Source organism: Protomyctophum parallelum (assembly GCF_964188405.1).
Source record: "Protomyctophum parallelum genome assembly, chromosome: 22".
NCBI classification, from domain to species: Eukaryota; Metazoa; Chordata; class Actinopteri; order Myctophiformes; family Myctophidae; genus Protomyctophum; species Protomyctophum parallelum.
In genome coordinates this window covers 13,808,277-13,821,944 of record NC_139714.1, presented here as the reverse complement: position 1 = coordinate 13,821,944, position 13,668 = coordinate 13,808,277, and the positions used below count along the sequence as shown (strand labels likewise).

Genomic DNA, 13,668 nt, shown 5'->3' with positions numbered 1-13,668 from the left:
ACTGTATTGTATCTTCTTTTATGCCTGACCAGGACCTGGGTAATCAAATTTCGTTGTACTTGTATAGGATTACAATAAAACTCCTTGAGGATCATATCGCTTAGAGAAATGAGCTGCAAATCTAGCTTGTTTTGAAAAAATGAAAGAAGAATCATGGATATTAAGATTCTAAAATCTGCTTCCCCATAGACGGCGTAAGCCAGCGGAATTTTCATTTCCGTTTTTAGCGTTTTTCGCGCTGTGTGTGTCTGTGTGTGTGTGTGTGTGTGTGTGTGTGTGTGTGTGTGTGTGTGTGTGTGTGTGTGTGTGTGTGTGTGTGTGTGGTGTCGTGTCTGTGCGCGTATGTGTGCCCACAGACGGGTAGCCGCCACATATATAACTATAGAGTACCGACTGAGTGACATGCTTATTGTATCATGAAGACATATGCCATGGTTTCGTGAATGTAACGCACGCACACACACACACACACACGCACGCTGTGCTATTTTATCGACAGGTCACAGTGACAAATGTCAGTGGTGTGTGGCTGAACACAGCTCTGGGCAGTAATCCATCGTAACTGTGACATTCCACATTTTGGTGGCATACGAGTACAATTAATTCATCCCCATGTTTGTGCCGATTCCTTGTGTGTGTGTGTGTGTGGGGGGGGGGGGGGGGGATTAGTGGCACATTTTCGTATATTCTTCAAAAATAGATCTACACGCTCATAACCTGGCACGAAGTGACGTGGCGTGAGCTTGCGGATCAGCTTTTTATAAAGTATAAAATACGACATAATATACCCAGCTTCGTATGAGAGGCGCCTGGGACTTTGTTCTCCATAAATTGCCCTTGTATACATTGTTGGGCGAGCATTCATCACCACACGGCGCGCGTGCACACACACGCACACACACACACACACACACACACACACGCACACACACACACACACACACACACACACACACTAAAAACACACGCATCAGGCGGCGTCTCATTTTCACAAAAGAAAACACATTTTCCCTGGAGTGCGGCTGCTGTTTACAAACCTATGCTATTGATTATATACCTCATTTCACACACGCTCATCGGCCCGTAATAGAAAAATGAATCATTTTTGGAGAGAGGGGAGGGAGGGAGGGAGGGAGGGAGGGAGGGGCGGACATGATATGCCATGTAGCCTGCCGCAGGACGAGTGTATCAGCGACCCCTTCACTTGGAACGCCCATCAGAGAGAGAGAGAGAGAGAGAGATGTGATGTGGTGTTTTTGTTCAGTGTGTGTGTGTGAAAAGACAGCTCTTTTTGTTTTTTCTGAGGCCGATTCTTAAAAACGCCTTATTATTTCAATGCATGCACGCACATGCATTGATTTAAAAAAATAAAAAATAAAACAAGCTTACGTTTACACCTCAACATCTATTATTTAATTAGGCAAAATTCCACGGCCACATATTTGTGCCCATACGGCGCTCCAACCTTGTTGCGCCAGTTTAGGTGGCCAAGTCATGCACTGTGACGCATGTTTAGGTGGCCAAGTCATGCACTGTGACGCATGCGGAAGTGCCGTTCACGCCTGTGCTTTGTCACCGTGATACGTCACTGTCTTTCCCTCTGCGTTATGGGGTCTGCAACTATACTGGCCAATCACAGCGCGGATTTCCTACACCCAGCTGAAAGCAGTGTTGATTTCATAGACTAATACTAAATCAACTCTAGATTTAGTCGACTAAAATCTATTGATCTTTAGTCAACTGAAACTAGACTAACACTAAAACTTTCCAGATGACTAAAATGTGACTAAAACTAAAATCTAAATCCCTTTTCTGTATCACATTGAACAACAACACTTGGATTAATGTATCTCTCTCGTTGATGCTCCATATTCTAATACATTAGAATTAGAGGTTTCTGCCTAGCAGCAACAATGTTTCTCCGCTCCTCTTATTTTAAAACGCACATGGTTTCGTGCGTGTGTGTGCGTGCGCACGTGAGTGCGTGCACGTGCAGCTTTAATAGAAACTGGAGAGGTTATCATCAGTGGAGACTCCGAGTGTGTCCTCTACACTCGGGTAATTGTCAAGTATGTCTGAATGCCTTTCATACGTTCCCCTTTTGGATATTTATTTGAAGTCTTTTCAACTCCAAACATGGTATGTATGGGCTTTTCCGTTTAAGAGACGGTCTCCAGCCCTAAATGACGTTCCCTCAGCCAAACCATTGTAATTTTTTTGCTCCAGTGCAGTGCTCCAGTCCACAGTGTCATGATACAATACGGCGTTGTGAGCTTGTACATTTTTGAGCGGTGCCTCCACTCCATTACGCAGCTATGTGTGTCCCTGAGTCTGTCTGAGCACGGACAGCTGCAACACCTAAAGTGGCCAGTAGAGTACAGCACAGAGTACACTACAATATGAGCCCTGGGTGCATCTGGATGTTCCGAGGACCCCCACACGGTAACATTTCTAGACCGTTTCGGACACGGGGTGGCTCACCGGAATTGTATAGTTGCACCGCACGGTGCAACTATACAATTATTTATAGATAGGGTGTGATTTTTTTTTTTTTTTCATTTTATTTTAAGTTTGATACAGTTCAGCTATATTTAACCAATAAAGTATTAGCTATTAAGACTGCGAAAGCATCTGTGTCATTTTAGATCTTAGCCTTGCCTATTCAAAAATAGCAGATCTACATCTCCTTGGCTGGTCATGCTATTTTCAGCATGCAGCTAATATAAATTACGGCGTGCATACATTTTAGTCCACTTAATCAACTGTATATTTTGTTGATTAAAATCTTATATGTAGTCAAATAAAACGAGACTAACACTAAAACATTTGTCATAATGTCAAGACATATTCCACAACCACCATCCAAAACAACGAAGAGAAGCAGAGCGACCCGGAGTCTGCCATGATTCTGCATAGGATTGCATTGCGACTCCATTACCCAGAAGCCCTGAGCAGCAAGCGAGCGTTTTCCCGTCACGTGATCCAAACGTTTGACGTATCGCACAGTGTCAGCTGAAAACCTTGTATGTCTTAAAAGTTATCAAAATCGTCTCTAAAAACAAATACAACGTAACTCATGTTCGACAGGGTATTTTTCAATTAGGTCGGAATAGTCGTGTTTGGTAGTCAAAGTGTTCAAACTAAAATTGAATTTGCTGTGTCTGTTCATGGTTCCTTTGTCTTCCATTGGCGGGATGCTGCTTCGCCCCTTTTCTTCAACTCCTTTAGCATTGACATCACGGAACAGTTTGAGTGACTTGCTCCGATAGACGTTGAGACAGTAATATTTGAACACGTAGACCTTGCTGTAATGGGATTTTTCGCGGCTCATTTGCACACACGGTGCCTCCCAAAGATGGAGATGGACCACGCGGGGGTTTCTTTCCACACCGAACAAATGACGTTTGCATTGTTCTAAAACACATAAGTGTGTGTAATTGGAAATTGAAATGGGGTTTGGATGGTTGGCCTAGAAGTCGATAAGTAGTCGTAGAATGAGCTCCCTGGCTGGCAGACGTCCTCGGCTGTGCTGAACTAAGCACACAATCTAAACGCTGATGGAGCTTTCACAGGTGATTTGTCCCCAAGTCCTCAAACTTGTAGGGTCTCCTGGCATTACGTTAGATCATAATATACGTCATATTTTATGCCCTTGTGCCATCGATCAGCAGCACAGGATTAAATGGACCCTGTATGTGCCTCGGCTCCCTAGAATCCTTTGAAGCACTTGTTGTTCTTTCGCTGTGTTTTCCACTGTCTGTCCAAAACGGCGGTTCCTTCCCATGTGAACAGTGCTTATGTAGCAACTGGTGTGATAAAGCTGGTAAATATGTTAACATTTAATCAAATAATTCAACAAGACGGCAGTTATAACCGTGCTGATCATCCCTGTTCTTGGGTGAACATTCAGTGTGAATTGCCAATCTGCAAGCGTCCGTCCAAGTTTGCGAGCTCGTAGATTGGCAATTTGGTGTGGAGAGAAATTCTATAGTTCCTAGTATAGAGCCCTGGGGGACTCCGGTCATCTAAGTATATAGGGTTTAAATGGCGATTTGTACCCGTTAGGTGTGTGTGTGTGTGTGTGTGTGTGTGTGTGTGTGTGTGTGTGTGTGTGTGTGTGTGTGTGTGTGTGTGTGTATATAAATACAATCAATTACATTGATTAGCTTCATTATTTGTTGCATCCCATTCCCATCTTGTCCAAAGACATTAAGAGTTTGTTCTTAATTCACAAGATGTGGTTCAGTTTGTCCTTGACCATAACGATGACCTCGTGGAATTCTCTAAGTGACTGAAGGGTTAAGAGAGAGCTCGAGAGGTGGTGTGAATTCAATTAAATTGGATTCCATTTCACCTAATTTAAAGGCCTAGAACACCTTGGTAGAGGTCTGGGTTGTGTGGTTACCTTGCCATCATGTGAAGGAAGGTAGAGCCCGCAAATGATTGAACTTTATGAATGTGAACGTTTTGATCTTCATCACGTCGTCAGGTTACCTGACCATGATGTCCAGGTAGAAGGTAGAAGTTATGGGTTGCTTTAAAAATAAATCCCTAAACTGTAGTTTCTTATTTGTTTTTCTATTACTACTATGTCGAGCAAACCAATGGTTCGGACCCCCAACATGTATTTGTCCACAGTGAGCTAGTTTCAAATAGCCAATGTATTAGGTTTAAAGTGTTCGTCATTGTCATTCTTCTTTTCATAGATCCTGGTTGCTTATATTGCTCTCGCCAGAATATCTGCCAACGGCGACAGTGGCTGATGGCTTCCTGTGTCGAAGGTTGACCGCCGTTGTGCTCTGCTCCTTCCCTCGGTGGTTAGCGTCACCCCCGCTAAGCAGCGAGCTCGTTGTGTTCCTCCTTATCCGCCGTGGTATTGATTCGTCTAGCTCATCGAGATGCAGGTCACGGCGGGGCGGAAGGACCCCCCCCCCCCCGTACATCACACTCAATAGGGGGAGCCGCTGTTGTGAGACGCTAATGCTTCCACCGTCCGCCGCTCACCTTATAATGGCCAACGGCTACCGCCAAGCATTAGTCGCGCCAATTACTACTGAAACCCACACCCGAGGTGAGGGGTCACGCACATTATGGGGGCCCTGCACATGATTCCTCCATACAAGTTTGTTTTAGTGTTGCTGAGAATGTACAGTATGTACTTGTATTACTATCCTTGTGAGGGCCAAATGTCCCTACAAGTATAGTAGATTTGGAGAAATGGACATTTCAAGTTACAATTTAGGCATTTAGCAGATTTACAGTAAGCAAGGTAATCACAAGGTAATGCATAGAGATAGTTATTTAGGAACATAGATGTACCAATACGCTATCATCAGTCTAAACAGTGTAGTATTAATACAAATGAAGAATATGTGCATTTAAACTAAACACAGTGTGGGATGCTAGGTCAACAAATGAACCTGGCCTCTGTCTACATAACATGCTATCTAAATGAGATTTTAACCTTTGCATAAGACCTCGTAAGAGGTCTGGTGGACTATCAACAAAGTATAAAACAAAAAACCTGCTATATACAAATAAACTTGTCTTGCCTAAATCACATCAGCAAGATGTGTTATCAATGAATTCATTGAATTAGCCATTTACTACTGTATGTTTTGTCCACACCAGCTAATGGCTTGGAAAGAAATTGAAATTGGCTCAAGGCCCAACATTATTTGCCGACCGGCGCTCTAAAGCGGCAACAAGTATTCGTAATTACTGACTGATGTCAGATGACTGATGTGGAAATTGACAGGGGACTTTGGGAAGTTGTGTTTGATCCGCAGTGAAAATGATATTGGTTCCCCCCAGCAGCACTAATCCTGCTGGGCTTTTGTTTCAGCAAATGGACAAACGGTACAGAATGTTACCGCTGCAAACAACAAGCAAACTGCTGTGGAATTACAATTAGAATTCACAACCTAGGCATTTAGCTTTTTCCCTTATACTGTGGAGCAAAATGCACAGTATGTGCCGCATTCAGGATTTCGACTCTGCCGGGTGGAAACGTCAATATAAAACCTCATATACGGTGTATATATGTTCAAAAAGTTTTGAGGATTCACATTCAAAAGTAGCAAAAGTCGCAGATCTGCTAGATCTGCGTATACTTTTGATGCTTTTGTGTCCTGCTGTACACACACGACAAGAAAGCACTATAGTTTATCGTTTTATGCCGGCGAACCATGTGTGAATGTTAAATATTTTTAAGAGAACTTATACTCATTTTAGCACCACAAACTTACAGTGTAAAGACTATGGCCAATGCATAATTAATATGTGGCCCTACTTATTTCTAGATTACCATCCATGCCCCTCTGGACAAAGATGTCTGTATATGTCTTACTTTACACAAACAGTAGTGTACTTTTGCATCTGTTGTCGTCGCATATGTGATATAGAACGTGATTTATTATACCTAATTTTGTGAAGCAATGGTTCAACTGTAGGTATGGATATTATAAATGTATACAATACAATGTTAAATGCCGTGTGTAGTGGACCCAGCTGACAATAAGGAGTTGAAGCTTGACTGACACTTCATTTCAAAATTCACCGTAGAAACTGAGAAAGATACAAATATACAGTACATAACATAAGTCAATCAATAAATAAAATAATCCATGTTGTTCACATGAACCCTTAATCAAGGTAGCTTCATCACTGTGAAACATAACTCAAAACCCCCTTTGTATCAACCATGACAAATAAAACCCCACAACAATAAGACCATCAAATTCGAATAACCATAAGCAGTGAAATTACAAGATGACAAATAATAAAAGGATTTACCTTGTTCCCCTTCCAGCCAGGCGCTAATAAAGTGGCATGCGCGCTTATCTGCAGCCCCATCCTGGGCGAGTGGGCGTTGTCTTCAGTCACAGGTGAACTTGATCATTTAATTGCTACTGATTTGTCCCTGTGGGCATGAAACCCTTCAAATAAAAGCACTGAGACTGACTTTTGGGCAGGAAACCCTTCAAATTAAAAGCCTCAAAGAAATATTGACCATGTAAACATCCCTGTGGGCACAGGCGCGTGTGGGTAGATTTGTATCTGTGCTCCCCCACTCAAAATCAAAGTTATTCATGCCTGGGTTCAAATGGTTAAATCTTACAGTAGCTTCATCTCTCTCTGTCATGTCAATCTTATTCTCAATATCCAATTCTCTCTCTCTCTCTCTCTCTCTCTCTCTCTCTCTCTCTCTCTCTCTCTCTCTCTCTCTCTCTCCCTCCCCCCCTCTCCCCAGTGTCCAATTCACCAGCAGTCACTCCCTCCCTTGCCTGTCCTGTCAGGCTGACTGGCAGCAGGTAGCTAAAGCCAGCTCGTGGAGCAGTAATTGAAACTTCACGGCGTCAGAGTGGTAGTAGTGACTGTGTTGTCATTGTCATTGTTGCTGTGGGTTCCACTGGGGGTCTGTCTGCCTGTCTGGGGGAGCATGTCCCGTGACACAGCTCACACATGTCCTGCCATTCAGGGCGAACCGCGCTACGAGAAGGAAGGTGGTGACGGGTAACTATGGCGGGCCTTTGGCAGTAGCTTAGTACGCACTGGCTTGTTATCCACTGTCTAGCATCACAGCAGTTAGCATCAAATGGATGTCGCTTTTTTCATGATTCATAGCTATGGTCTGAGGATCTGTCTGTCTGTCTTGTCTGTCTGTGCACAATATTGTTAAGCTAGAGCAGTGGTTCTAAAACTGGTGTCATTGAGGGGGTTCTAGGCCTAGGGGGGTCCCAAGCAAAAGTAGTTGTTATAGCGTCACAATCATATCACTGTAACACAATCAGCACTGTGATTTCTTTCCCGGGTTCCGGGCTAGAAGCGTTAATATTCCGGGCGAGAGGCATGTTGAAGTCAGAAATTAAAACAGAAGTATAGCCTTCTGGTTAAAACCACGGAGAGCTCCCTAGATTGCGCGTGGCGAGCCTTTCTTTCTGATCACTAAACAGGGAAGTGAATGGCAACGCGCATGCTCGAAAAGCTAGGAGTACATTGCAGAAAGATAGGCTAAAAAAGAAAGAAATCTGAATATATTTTTTTATATATTAGTTTCAGTCGTTTGGATTATCTATGACTTCTCCACACGTCGTGCGGTCTGAATGTGTTAACTATACTTTGGCTATTTAAAAATATCAGATCTGGCCTGGGCCGTGGCTCAGCGGTCCAGGCACCTTGGCTGGTAATCCATTCTGGCAGTGTGCCGCCGGTTCAACTCCCGATCTCGACGGCCTTCAGTGCAGCCTGTCAGCCTATCCCTCCATAAAAAATATAAAATAAAGGCGAAAGCCACAAAAAAACTAAGTAAAAAAATAGCGGTTCTACCAGCTCACAACGAGTCACAATGCAATCCAATCCAATATCTTTACTCAGAGTTATTTAGATTAAAGAGGAAAAAAAGGAAGAGGTCTGTTCTACGGTAGACACCCCTTTGGGAATCTGGACAACCAAGTATACAGGGTTTAAGTGGTTAAATATACGATATACAATTGGGGTGGTTGTATTTTGTCTCTCTGCTCTTCTATTGAGACATTTAGATTGTGTCAAAGGTCAGGTCTCACCTAGACAAGAATTTTGACCTGATGGTCAAGATTCAATTCATCCCCTAAGTAAGCAGGCAGCCTCTATTTGCTCAATGGTAAAACGGTTGTCGGCACTTTTGCAAGAAACCGGGTTTAGGCGAGTAAATCTATGAAAAAAAAGCACCTTACCCTAAAAAAATTGCAACAAAAGGTTTCTCAACAGTTTTTTGTAGTATTAGGTGTCCCTAATAACATACTAAAAGTTTACCAAAGTTTGATCACCCGAAAGGTGTTATTTTCAAGATGGCGTCCAAGATGGCCTAAAAACCATTAAAATAGCCTAACTCCTTCATTATTCATCCTAGACAAGTACTTTTTGTGTCTAACCCTATGTTTTTGGGGTCTAGGAGTCCATTGAACTGAATTGAATCCAATATTGTGTTTGTGACTCTGTTAAAACCCTCTGAAATAGTCACCAGTTTCAAGTTAACTAAACTAAATATTTAATAAATGTCTGAATATTTATATATTTTTTGGAATAAGGTTTCAAGATATCCTCAAAACACAACAAAACTAATAGTCACAATTTTCAGTAATTCAGAAGGTTGTGGCAGAGAATATTGTCAGTTGATAGATAATAGCCTACATGATTGCAATATTGAAATGTTTTGGATAGCTTGGTGGATAAACTTTGGCTCAAACTACTGTAAATAATTCATCATTATACACCCCACCCAAAACTAATTTCTTGCATTATAGAGCGTCGCAGTCCCGCCCCCTTTCATGACGACGCCAGGCCCAGGAAATAATTCCCAATGCATTTTTCCCATAGACATTTCGAAACGTATTTATTGAAAGACATTATAAGCGTCGTACAAAGCCAACTCTTGTCGTGACAAATCATGACAACAAACACAATATTTTGGACCAAACAAATAATTACAAAGAAGAAAAACAACAAGTGTTGTAATCTGCTGTTCTTTTCTACTTTCTAATTCTTTGTTTGGCCCAAAACATTGTGTTTAATATCATGATTTGTCACGACAAGAGTTGGCTTTGTCCGCAGCGTAAACGTCTTTAAATAAATACTTTTTGAAAAGTCTATGAGCAAAATGAACGGTGATTTCTTCTCCGTCTCTCTCGAGGGGGCGGGACTGCGACGCTCTACTTACTCTTAGTGCAGAGTAGTCAGAACCTAAGTCTCTACCGGGTGCAGAGGGGAGTATGATAGGTGGGGTTGGGTGAGAAGGTAAAGGGGGGTCCGGTCTAGAGTTTAGTGGGCCTAGGGTTCCCCTCAGGTGGATACAGGGGAGTATGGGGAGTGAGGTGTCACTGGATTTCTCCCTGGGGACTTGGAGTACAGAAGAGCAAAGTTAAGAAGACCCTCATGGTCTTCTCCTCTATGCATGTCCGAGGTGGCTCATACAGTACATGTCCCATTAAAGCTATGGGGCACTAATAATGAATATATTCCTTATTGTTATGGTATCAAAATAAATCTCCTGAAAGCTTCAACAGAATGTGAATTGTGTATAGGTGGCTCATACAGTACATGTCCCATTAAAGCTATGGGGCACTTGAGAGCTTGAGAGATTGGGGCTTGTCTGTCCCTGTGGTGGTAGTTCTAAGACCTCCATGTTGTGATATTGATTAATATGGGGGGTGGGTTCAATTAATCGATTATTAATCGGCAGAGCTGTCGACTATTGTCAACATATTCCCCAATTTCCACTGAGATTATGGGGTGAATGAATGTGGCCAGACCCATCTTCTCTTTCTGTCATAGTGACATAATATTGTCCTGCATCAGATCATGTCCAAATCAGGTTCTCCAATCTCCAGTAGCCTCTTCAGTTTTTTGAAGATGTTTTGAGTGGTGCAACCACTCCCTTACGGAGCTATGTGTGTGGCTGGCTGGGTCTGAGCACTATGTGTGTGGCTTGCTGGGTCTGAGCACTATGTGTGTGGCTTGCTGGCTGGCTGGCTGGGTCTGAGCACTATGTGTGTGGCTGGCTGGGTCTGAGCACTGTGTGTGTGGCTGGCTGGCTGGCTGGGTCTGAGCACTATGTGTGTGGCTGGCTGGGTCTGAGCACTATGTGTGTGTGTGGCTGGCTGGCTGGCTGGGTCTGAGCACTATGTGTGTGGCTGGCTGGCTGGCTGGCTGGGTCTGAGCATAGATAGATAGATAGATATTATAGCAGTGACTGACTGAGTCATCGAGCGTGCGTCCGCAACTGGTTGTGGCCCCCATCAAGTGACCTTTTGACCAATGCGGCCCTCGCCCCAAGTTGAGTTCGACACCCCTGCTCTAGGCCCATGAGGGGCTATTTCTCTCCACTGTATCCCCACTGAGGAGTCCATCTTCCCCATAGACCAGACAAGTGGCCATTTGGTTCTACTGACTGAGTGTGTTTGCTGCAAAGACACTCAGCGTTGTGAGCTTTTATAGATTGCCTATTTTTACAATGTTTGTCCCGGCCCACAGTTTGGGAAACACTACCCTTATAGGGGACTTATTTGTATTATTATTATTGCCAGACACCCTTACCAAAAAAAGGGCAGACATTTCTCTGTAAATTTATTCCATGATTTGTGTAATATTCCCATGCAGTCTATCACTTGGCAGCCATGCTTTTACAAATGTCACATGACAGTACCACCCAGTAATAATGAATATATTCCTTATTGTTATGGTATCAAAATAAATCTCCTGCAAGCTTCACACAATGTGAATTGTGTATAGGTGATGAATTCACCTATACAGCAGTACGGCATTATAGAAAAGAGAAATGTCCTATTACACTGTTATAACCTTATAAACAATTGCTTTAATATATCATTGTACTTTTATATATAATTTATATATGCTAATTGGATTCCTAGATAACCAAAACATAGGGTTAGACATCAAAATTATTTTTCTAGGATGAATAATGGAGGAGTAATGGTATTTTAAGAACTGGCGGCGGCCATCTTGAAAATAACACCTTTCGGGTGGTCAAACTTTGGTAAACTTTTAGTATGTTATTAAGGACACCTAATACTACAAAAAAAAGTTGAGAAACCTTTTGTTGCAATTTTTTTAGGGTCAAACCATATTTTTACCCGCCTAGTTCAAACATTGGGCAGAAGAGGAAAGTTACATCACACAAGAAATGATAAGGAAGCTAACGTATGCTGACTTTGCTTTAGCTACTGGCGTTACGAAAACAGATTGTCATGTGGCTAACTTAACAATCTGTGCTTGTGTGGCTTTATCTTACCATGATATAAGTCTGATATAAGAGCGGTTTATCATCTTTATCAGCTCTCCTCTGCTCTGTGACTGGGAGATTTTCTCTGTCTTGAATTACAAATGAATGCAAACAAAACCCCAACTTATTTCAATAGTTTCATACCGGGTACGTGGTCTAGACACAGTGTTTCTCAACCTGTGGTTCGGAAATTTCGGAATCCCCAATTTTTTTTGGGGGGGGTCCCCAGATGATTAGCTTAATTTGCATTGCATTTGCATCTCACTCGTTGAGAATCAGTAGTCTAGAAAAGTTCCAACACCAGCAGCACTTATTGAAATGTCCTTAAGGCAATTTTATTAAGTAATTAATTTAAGTTGCCGTGGGTACAGTAAAGCATAGGCTATATAGAACAACGTATGGGTCTCAGCACTAAGCCTTTATCAGTGTTATTATTCCCTCTATGCATCGTGAAATAGTTCTCATATAATCACACGTTTAGCAAACTAGGTGGTTTCTTCCGGCACATTAAACATAATTCCTGTTAATTGGTTTTGGAGAAAGTGATGGCTTTCCATTCATGTTATTATCTGCCGTTGGATTTTAAAGAGTCAATCTGTCGGGCCAGGCGGTCACCGTGTCCCTTGGGAACGAATAGAACGAATAGAATTGAAGGAAAGTGAAGAGCACGATAGGGATTCAGTGCGATTCAAGTTTAAACCATTTAGACGTGATTTAAAAACATTCACTTTGAAAGAATATATATTCAAAGATTTGTGACACATTTTTACGATTTATCAAAAATAGCAGACCTACAAGCTCGTAGCGCGCCACACACTATGAGCTTGTAGATCTGCTATTTTTCAATAGCTAAATTATAACAATGTTTAAAACACCAAAAGGGGTTCCTGCCCTGACATCCTACAGTGTCGCTGCACGTTTGCATAGTAAGTGTGCGACCTTCGGTCGCAAATATTTTGTGGGACACTATGCTATATAGTTGTTAAAAAGTTACATAGTGCTGCTTTAAGTAACACTTCAGTGGTTAATCAATTGTTTTATATACAAACTGAACCAATTATTTGATTTCGTAGTATATCAACAGAATAATCGCAAAGAAAACAATCAATAGTTGCAGGCAGCTCTACTCACAACACTCCACGCAATCATTGCAAGTGTTAGTACGAAGGTCAAAGTCACAGAGGCAGACAGACAGTACATGGAACAAATGTCAGCTCTAATTGTTGTGGTTGCCGTCCTTTCTCAAACACACCTCGCCAGCCCAATTATAGCAAAGCGTATTGTCCTTCCGTCCTGCTATTTACTAAAAACAGTCTAATTGAGTGAGTAGACAGCCGCAGTACACAGTCAATCTGATTGGTGGCATTTTATCGTCAAGACGGCCTCGTCAAGGAGTTTGTTAATGGACTTGTTACAACAGAACAGGGATGCATTTGGAATTAGATAACCTTGTCAATTAGGGCTTAATTACGCCACAACATCAATTAGGAATGTGTCGTTTTCTTGTAGAGCATAATAGCTTAAAGCTAAGTCTGCGGGGAATTCAGAATTCATTTGCCATATAGCTGAGATATGTACAATCGTATGGATGTATGGCATGGATTCATTTGTTGACAGTTTCCGCATTAACTAATCTTTATCTAGTTGACAGACTACATCCATATTTTAGTGATTTCAGTCATTTGGATTCCATAGAAGCCATGCATGTCTTCTATGCAAGCATGTTGCACAGTGAAATCATATACCGATATTAGGACTTGGATTTTATTTTGCTTTATTTTGCTCTCATCTATCTGTTTTAATGCAGTCATCATGAGCTCAATCGGTGAGTGACCACGGCATCCTGTTTCTCTACAACTCTTTCCAATGTTTTCATAATGCTCCAGATC

At 42.1% G+C, this 13,668-nt stretch overlaps 1 protein-coding gene across 7 annotated transcripts in view; it reads left to right on the top strand.

Annotated features, from left to right (window-relative positions):
- The window catches only part of chchd3a (coiled-coil-helix-coiled-coil-helix domain containing 3a), a 138,245-nt gene that overhangs the window by 54,232 nt on the left and 70,345 nt on the right, over positions 1-13,668 (top strand). The window lies entirely within an intron of this gene.